A 7,593-nucleotide genomic window follows, 5' to 3' on the forward strand; every position below is an offset into this window, starting at 1 on the left:
CCAATTAGGTGATAAAGCATAGATAATTTGTCATAAATACCTAGAACATGAGCACCATCGGGTCATCTATGCATGAGATAGAACATTGACCATTGGATAACAAAAGCACACATGAATATAGTACATTAGACCAAGTTGGTATTAAGCAACGCCTAAGGTCTAATATCCTAATACCCCCCCCTTAAAAACAACTTGGGATAGGAAAAAGGATTTACAAAATGACATGGGACAAGAGGGAGGTATTATGCCTAAACCCACTTGAGAGAGGGAAGGAGGCATTACAAATTTACAACTAATATCAGATAAAGGAAAAGAACATTATTTTTCTCCTTGAGGATTTATGAAAAATAAAAACACCAATAAATCTTCAAAAAAATATCCAAAATTTTCATAAGCCAAAAACTTCTTCCAAGATTTGTGAAAACCTTTTATGGTTAAGGCTTCTAGCCTATAACACAAGTTTGGGTACACCTTCGATGTAGATCTTTAGAAATTTCACTACACAATACTTTCAAAATTCCCAAAATCTGTTGTCCAAGAAATTATCCCCTTCACATGGATTGAAAATACATAAAATAAAATTGAATTGTGATGCGCTTTTATGGAGAATCCTCTCTGTAAATTCTTCTACCTAAAAGAAAAAATAAGTCTGAAACCCTTGAAGAAATGTTGTATTTTTTTTAAATGAATTTTTCAACCTATAGGTTGTTAACTGAGTGCATGAGGTTGAACTTGGTTGAACCTTGAAATGCTAAATGAGTCTTCTAGGGATAAGCCAAACCCTACACAAACTCACCCAATAATAAAGAGTTTGAACTTTTGATGAGATTAACCATGTCCTCCCCTCGTTTTTCTACCGATTTGAGTAACTTGCAAGTAACCTGGAGACTTGATGAGTCTTGTTCCAACGATTACCTTGAAACTCTATAAAATTAACCCTCATCCAACCTTGATGAAGATCCAACTCAATGTATATTCATCATGGACTTCTATATTGCTTCTAAAATATTTTCTACTGAAAGGTGATCAAGTAAGTTTGGAAGCCTTGATCATAGTGGGATGGAATAGGGATAAAAGATGCTAAAACAATATTAGGGAACTAGAGTTAAAAAAGATCTTTACTTCCCTAAAGCCAAGGGCCTCCCTCAATAACTTTTATCATATTTGCAACAAATACAAATTTTAATGGCAAAAAAATCTTAAAATGAGGTATTAAGTGAAAGAACTATTTAACAAACCCATTTATTATTTCACTAGTCAGAAGAAAAAGGCTTCATGATTTAGAAAATAAACCTCGAAATAAAACATTTTTCAGTTAGCAAGATAGTCTTCCAGGGCTTTCTCTCCAGACGCTTTGAATGAAGGAGAAGCCTAAGTTTCTTAACACATATTTTGAGCCTCTCTAAGGCAGTCAACAATTCTCCACCATTTACACCTTGAAATGGACCCCATCATAGTAGCATTGGGATAAACATGTGAATTCTCCTCCACTAGTTGATATTTAGGGGAACCTTGTAATGCTTCCTTTAAAGGATTACAAACACCTACCCACAACCTGCAAACTTACCAAATTGGTTGTGTCAAGTTGTAGCCAAAAGCACAAGTAGCTACTTTCAGCAATTTGACAATGACTTCTCTCCTGTACACCTTACATCTAGGGGCAAAGTCTATCCTCTTGCCAATGATATGTTGAGTGACCATTAATTTAGTCAACTTTATTAAATTCAAATATCTATACATCTTGAAAAATAAGATATAATGTAGGGGTTAATACAAACACTTTTTCTCTTAAGTCAGCATGGTTTGATGGATTTTGTTACATACTTGGCTTGAGATTTTGATACCTTTGTGTGATATAGATATGGAAATACAAGAAACAATTGATTTAAAATATTGGATTTGATGAATATCTATTTGTATCCTGTAATGAGATGACTTGGTGAATGGGTATGTAGGAAATTTACCTAACTCGAATGTTCATTCGCAGAAAACCAACCTAGTTGTGGCTAATATATTTTCCCTCATGTCCAAAGCTGAAGCTCACCGTAAAGGGTATGTTATATTAATTTGCATACATGGTTTATCATATCAAATTCATAGTTTTTTTCTACAAAAATCCCCAAACAACCCCCCACCCCCCCCCCCCCCCAACATCTGTTGGCACTGCAGTTTACTAGATTGGATATATTTCCATTTGAAACTTACATTGGATAAAGTATTTATCTGGAATATATATTTTTTTCCACTGTAATTGCATTTTATGTTGTAATCTGTCTATTGACTTTCTCAACTCAATCTTTGACACATTGGGTTACATGTTTATGAACAAGGGTTTCCTAGCTAATGCACGCAAATATAATTTCTTCAAGCCTAAGTTCATATTCCATGCCGCTTACTTATCTAAGAAGATTGATTACTAGAGATATATTACCATCTATAGGCACCTAAGAGAAAACCCTGAGTATCAAGTGTATCCTATATTCAAGTACTTTGATAACTGGTGCCAGGATGAGAATAAGCATGATGACTTTTTCTCAACGTTATTGAAAGCACAACCATAGTTTCTAAATGAATGGAAGGCCAAGCTTTGGTCAAGGTTTTTTTGTATCTTGGTGATTTAATCTTGAATTACATCTAATATATCCTAAAGATCTAGGAAATATGATGTTTTTTATTTTCATTCAATATTTATTAGATGCTTTTTTTGTTTCTTATTTTGTGTGAATGATTTCTTTTGGGTACACTTGCTTTCCTTTTGCAGGTATATGTGACAATGTACTTGAATAATTGCCATAGGACAACATTTTATGAAGCCATTGGACTGAACACAAAGAGTTCGATATGCATGTTATCACCAAAGTGGGTTAGAATTTTCATCTAGATCACAATAATTAGAAGCCATTTTGTGTGTTTAAAATTGAGTTGTAGTGATGTTTTTTGTGGGAGGGATTTTAGCAATGTATTTTTCTAACTAATGTAGACAAACCAAACTACAACAAGGATTTTTCCTGTTGTCTTGGATGTTGAGAATCTAGAATTAAAAAAGAAACTTGATAGGATGGTAGACATCGACCAACAGATAATAAAAATTAGAGAAATCCAAGCTCATGGCTTTGTGAAGAATCTCCAAAGAATTCCTCTTATAGTTGTTTTGGTGTCAGAATTAATAACAACTTATTCGCTGTCGCCTGTGGATTCTGATTCTTTGGATTACATTGATTTTGAGCCACATGTTGTGTACTAGATTCATTTCATACATGCATAATTGCACGGTTGCATTATATCGTCGAGAATGGAGCTCTGCGACTCTATACCTTTCTTTGTATTTGTTTGAATTTTGAGATGTCCTACCATTTTCTAGAAAAGCATTCATATTCTGGCAGAAGATTGTCTTTACATATGCACATGCTATATGCAATGTTGGAGTTATTTAATATAAAGTTATCAATAATAGAAAGTCCCTATGTCTTTTTGGTAAACAAAATTTTTATGCCATGATTTGTGAAAACATTAATCTCTCATAGCTTGACAGAAGTGGTAGAGAAAAGATTAATCTCTCCTACTTCGACAAAAGTGATGGTCAAGATCAACACATACAACAAATTTTTGGTGGAATATTATCAAAACTGATAGAGGGATATGCAAGAGTGTGCAGTAAGAACCTTGACAAACACTCTCACTGAAGCTTGCAAATTGTTGATAGGATGAACAAATTATGTTTCTTTTTTCTAAACATGTAAGTTAGTATATTACAGTTTAATGAATATGTTTTCCCATTATCATATATTCTTTTATACTTTATCAAAAAATCACCAAGATTTCACAGTGGTTTATAACTTAGTAAAAGAATCACTAAGACTTTACAAATTTTTATTATCCAGTGAAGGATTTACAAAATGACATGGGACAAGAGGGAGGTATTATGCCTAAATCCAATTGAGAGAGGGAAGGAGGCATTACAAATTTACAACTAATCTCAGATAAAGGAAAAGAACATTATTTTTCTCTTTGAGGATTTATGAAAAATAAAAACACCAATAAATCTTCAAAAAAATATCCAAAATTTTCATAAGCCAAAAACTTCTTCCAAGCTTTGTGAAAACCTTTTATGGTTAAGGCTTATAGCCTATAACACAAGTTTGGGTACACCTTCGATGTAGATCTTCAGAAATTTTGCTACACAATACTTTCAAAATTCCCAAAATCTATTGCCCAAGAAATTATCCCCTTCACATGGATTGAAAATCCATAAAACAAAATTGAATTGTGATGCGCTTTTATGGAGAATTCTCTCTGTAAATTCTTCTACCTAAAAGAAAAAATAAGTATGAAACCCTTGAAGAGATGTTGTATTTTTTTTAAATGATTTTTTCAACCTGTAGGTTGTTAACTGAGTGCATGAGGTTGAACTTGGTTGAACCTTGAAATGCTCAACGAGTCTTCCAGGGATAAGCCAAGCCCTACACAAACTCACCCAATAATAAAGAGTTTGAACTTTTGATGAGATTAACCATGTCCTCCCCTCGTTTTTCTACCAATTTGAGTAACTTGCAAGTAACCTAGAGACTTCAAGAGTCTTGTTCCAGCGGTTACCTTGAAGCTCTATAAAATTAACCCTCATCCAACCTTTACGAAGATCCAACTCAATGTATATTCATGATGGACTTCTATATTGCTTCTAAAATATTTTCTACTGAAAGGTGATCAAGTAAGTTTGGAAGCCTTGATCATAGTGGGATGGAATAGGGATAAAAGATGCTAAAACAATATTAGGGAACTAGAGTTAAAAAAATATCTTTACTTCCCTAAAGCCAAGGGCCTTCCTCAATAAATTTTATCATATTTGCAACAAATACAAATTTTAATGGCAAAAAAATCTTAAAATGAGGTATTAAGTGAAAGAACTATTTAACAAACCCATTTATTCTTTCTCTAGTCAGAAGAAAAAGGCTTCATGATTTAGAAAACAAACCTGCAAATAAAACATTTCTCAATTAGCAATATAGTCTTCCAGGGCTTTCTCTCCAGACGCTTTGAATGAAGGAGAAGCCTAAGTTTCTTAACACATATTTTGAGCCTCTCTAAGGCAGTCAACAATTCTCCACCATTTACACCTTGAAATGGACCCCATCATAGTAGCATTGGGCTAAACATGTGAATTCCCCTCCACTAGTTGTTATTTATGGGAACCCTATAATGCTTCCTTTAAAGGATTACAAACACCTACCCACAACCTGCAAACTTACCAAATTAGTTGTGTCAAGTTGTAGCCAAAAGCACAAGTAGCTACTTTCAGCTATTTGACAATGACTTCTCTCCTATACACCTTACATCTAGGGGCAAAGTCTATCCTCTTGCCAATGATATGTTGAGTGACCATTAATTTAGTCAACTTTATTAAATTCAAATATCTATACATCTTGAAAAATAAGATATAATGTAGGGGTAAATACAATCACTTTTTCTCTTAAGTCATCATGGTTTGATGGATTTTGTTACATACTTGGCTTGAGATTTTGATACCTTTGTGTGATATAGATATGGAAATACAAGAAACAATTGATTTAAAAAATTGGATTTGATGAATATCTGTTTGTGTCCTATAATGAGATGACTTGGTGAATGGGTATGTAGGAAATTGACCTAACTTGAATGTTCATTCGCAGAAAACCAACCTAGTTGTGTCTAATATATTTTCCCTCATGTCCAAAGATGAAGCTCACCATGAAGGGTATGTTATATTAATTTGTATACATGGTTTATCATATCAAATTCATAGTTTTTTTCTGCAAAAATCCACCCCCCCAACATCTATTGACACTGCAGTTTACTAGATTGGATATATTTCCATTTGAAACTTACATTGGATAAAGTATTTATATGGAATATATATATTTTTGCCACTGTAATTGCATTTTATGTTGTAATCTATCTATTGACTTTCTCAACCCAATCTTTGACACGTTGGGTTACATGTTTATGAACAAGGGTTTCCTAGCTAATGCACGCAAATATACTTTCTTCAAGCCTAAGTTCATATTCTATGCCACTTACTTATCTGAGAAGATTGATTACTGGAGATATATTACCATCTATAGGCACCTAAGAGAAAACCCTGAGTATCAAGTGTATCCTATATTCAAGTACTTTGAGAATTGGTGCCAGGATGAGAATAAGCATGATGACTTTTTCTCAACTTTATTGAAAGCACAACCACAGTTTCTAAATGAATGGAAGGCCAAGCTTTGGTCAAGGTTTTTCTGTCTCTTGGTGAGTTAATCTTGAATTACATCTAATATATCCTAAATATCTAGGCAATATGATGTTTGTTATTTTCATTCAATATTTATTAGATGCTTTTTTTGTTTCTTATTTTGTGTGAATGATTTCTTTTGGGTACACTTGCTTTCCTTTTGCAGGTATATGTGACAATGTACTTGAATAATTTCCAGAGGACAACATTTTATGAAGCCATTGGACTGAACACAAAGAGTTCGATATGCATGTTATCACCAAAGTGGGTTAGAAGTTTCATATAGATCACAATACTTAAAAACCATTTTGTGTGTTTAAAATTGAGTTGTAGTGATGTTTTGTGTGGGAGGGATTTTAGCAATGTATTTTTCTTACTGATGTAGACAAACCAAACTACAACAAGGATTTTTCCTGTTTTCTTGGATGTTGAGAATCTAGAATTAAAAAAGAAACTTGATAGGATGGTAGACATCAACCAACAAATAATAAAAATTAGAGAAATCCAAGCTCCTGGCTTTGTGAAGAATCTCCAAAGAATTCCTCTTATAGTTGTTTTGGTGTCAGAATTAATAACAACTTATTTGATGCCACCCGTGGATTCTGATTCTTTGGATTACACTGATTTTGAGCCACATGTTGTGTACTAGATGCATTTCATACATGCATAATTGCATGGTTGCACTATATCGTCGAGAATGGAGCTCTGTGACTCTATACCTTTCTTTGTATTTGTTTGAATTTTGAGATGTCCTACCATTTTCTAGAAAAGCATTCATATTCTGGCAGAAGATTGTCTTTACATATGCACATGCTATATGCAATGTTGGAGTTATGTAATATAAAGTTATCAATAATAGAAAGTCCCTATGTCTTTTTAGTAAACAAAATATTTAGACTCAATAGATGTTTTTATGCCATGATTTGTGAAAACATTAATCTCTCATAGCTTGACATAAGTGGTAGAGAAAAGATTAATCTCTCCTACTTCGATAGAAGTGATGGTCAAGATCAACACATACAAGAAATTTTTGGTGGAATATTATCAAAACCGATAGAGGGATATGCAAGAGTGTGCAGTAAGAACCTTGACAAACACACCCATTGAAGCTTGCAACACTGTTGATAGGAAGAACAAATTATGTTTCTTTTATCTGAACATGTAAGTTAGTATATTACAGTTTAATGAATATGTTTTCCCATGATCATATATGCCTTTATACTTTATCAAAAAATCACCAAGATTTCACAGTGTTTTGTAACTTAGTAAAAGAATCACTAAGACTTTACAAATTTTTATTATCCAGTGAAGGATTCGCCAAGATATTATAATATTTTATA

General features: G+C 33.1%; 2 pseudogenes; both read left to right on the forward strand.

Moving 5' to 3' along the window:
• The first annotated feature begins 2,315 nt into the window (after positions 1-2,315).
• LOC149168142 (magnesium-protoporphyrin IX monomethyl ester [oxidative] cyclase, chloroplastic-like) lies at positions 2,316-3,244 on the forward strand (annotated as a pseudogene).
• Positions 3,245-3,896: 652 nt separating this feature from the next.
• On the forward strand, positions 3,897-6,902 carry LOC149168143 (magnesium-protoporphyrin IX monomethyl ester [oxidative] cyclase, chloroplastic-like; annotated as a pseudogene).
• Positions 6,903-7,593: the final 691 nt, after the last annotated feature.

The sequence above is a fragment of the Pinus tabuliformis genome, chromosome 4_2, assembly GCF_031772625.1.
Source record: "Pinus tabuliformis cultivar Carrire ecotype Pingquan chromosome 4_2, CPIR1, whole genome shotgun sequence".
In the NCBI taxonomy this organism is placed as follows: Eukaryota; Viridiplantae; Streptophyta; class Pinopsida; order Pinales; family Pinaceae; genus Pinus; species Pinus tabuliformis.